This window comes from Etheostoma spectabile, chromosome 23, assembly GCF_008692095.1.
Source record: "Etheostoma spectabile isolate EspeVRDwgs_2016 chromosome 23, UIUC_Espe_1.0, whole genome shotgun sequence".
Taxonomy (NCBI): Eukaryota; Metazoa; Chordata; class Actinopteri; order Perciformes; family Percidae; genus Etheostoma; species Etheostoma spectabile.
Window position 1 is genome coordinate 5,316,746 of NC_045755.1, and position 1,888 is coordinate 5,318,633.

Here is a 1,888-nt window from a genome sequence, read left to right on the forward strand (position 1 = left end):
GTATCACGACGGTGGATCACTTGTTACCGGGTTAAATCACCGTGGTAACTTATGCTGATCACCTAACCTGGTAGGGAGCAGGGTATGTTGGAGATTAGAGGCCGGTGTAAAAGCACCGCCTACTGACCAATCAATACTCGCCGTCACCGTTCTTAGGAGATCCGGTGGATCTCGGTGAGACAGAGAGAGAGAGAGAGAGAGAGTGAGAGCGACAACCCCAATAACATTTCCCGATGGTTATCTCTATGAAAGATATAGATTTTAAGTGGAGAGAATTACATAGGGTATTTGTGTTTTACAATAATAAAAGTATTGATTATTTAAACGGAGTCTGGTGGATTTTGGTTATGGGGATTTTGCCCTTAAATTAATACATTTTGGCTTCTTGAGCCATGTGTTGCCAATGCAACACTTTGGTTTGAATTATTTATTTTTGATTTGCTCTCTCAATCATTTCCCACTGCCAGGGTTACAACTGAAATAAAAGGCTAAAGACAGTATATGGAAAGGACAAGTGTAATTATGGTCAGATCTTGTGCCTGACTGATGGGGAAGTTATATTGATAATCGTTGTGATTTACGCATAACGTCGACTTTTTTTGCCAGCTTTCCTTCCTGGGTTGGGAAGCAGTGCCTGTATTGCGTTACACCTGTAAAACCATGTCTGTGTTCTTCATATCTATGTAGAAATATAGTATGCTCTTCTGATGTAAAATATGCATCTCTGGTAGATGTTTCTGATCGGTCGTGCTGTGCAAACACCGCCTCTTTTATCTGAACGTGTGCGTCGCTGGATTGGGAAACCCTGGGTTGATTGAACTAGTTGCTAACCACCGCTGTGACAAAGCTTATGCGGGACCCCTGTTGTTAGGTTAGGTGAAGCCAGGTCATGATGGAACTGGACAATGGGCTACAATACATTATTCTAATTTACTTAAAGGTGCACTGTGAGTTCCTGCATGGTTTCAGCACAATTTAATCTTTGTCTCAAATCGTAGGAATCTCTCCTTAATCCGCTAACTGCCTGCCCCCTGAATACACTGTGAAAAAGCCCGGTCATGGGAGACAACACAGGGGGTGTAACCCCCAATTTCCACCAGTTGCAGAACATCTGCGGATCGACTCCGCTGCGTGTCGGCTCCATGCTCCGCCTTCTGTCGATACCCACCAGGTCCGGATTTGTTGCAAAACGGCTGCGGCCGTGACTGACCGCTGAAGTCACGAGATCTCCTGAATTCATGTAGAGTAGATCCAAAAAAACTACAATAGTTTGTTTCCATCCAGAAGAGTAGAGGGGAAACAATTCTGTGCTGTGTTTTCAAGGTGTAGTGCAGGGAAATATGATCCGCCGTGTGCACGGCAAGGGGCTGAGCCTCTTCTCTCTAAGCGTAGCTCCTATGGCGCTATTTAAATGCTCACCCGCCATTAGCATGAAGCACTCACCCGCCATTAGCATGAAGCACTCACCCGCCCATAGCATTCCATTGACCGCCATTTATTTTTACATCACTTTGACAGCAAATAACTTTACATCTGCTTTACAACTTTACATAAGCATTTAAAGACTCTATTTGTCCGTTGTTTATTTCTAAAGGAACATGACAATGTATCAAAGGCTCCATTACCTTATACCTCCCGTTATGGCTCAATAGCAGACGTATTTGTAAAAATAGGCTAACAAATGTGTAATAACCACGCAACTTGCTGTTGCATAATCAACAAATCACCGTATTGTCATGAGAAGCTCGTAGACTTACATACTTTCGACTTACATTAGCTGTTCTGGTTTAATTAGTAACTAGCATTTTAGTTAGCAATAGTTAGCCTATGCTTATGTTATCTCCTAACCTACACTCTCTGTCTCTGCTGATTGGGAATGATTGAGATT

The 1,888-nt window shown here is 43.0% G+C and overlaps 1 protein-coding gene and 1 long non-coding RNA gene across 2 annotated transcripts in view; one reads left to right on the plus strand and one right to left on the minus strand.

Moving 5' to 3' along the window:
- Positions 1-884, plus strand: part of abcd2 (ATP-binding cassette, sub-family D (ALD), member 2) — a 20,818-nt gene extending 19,934 nt beyond the window's left edge. The window contains exon 10 of the mRNA XM_032504909.1: positions 1-884. This exon is cut by the window's left edge and continues 1,374 nt beyond it. The gene's annotated coding sequence lies outside the window, so the exon portion shown is untranslated.
- LOC116672934 (uncharacterized) overlaps positions 1-1,888 on the minus strand; it is a 17,280-nt gene that overhangs the window by 11,173 nt on the left and 4,219 nt on the right. The window lies entirely within an intron of this gene.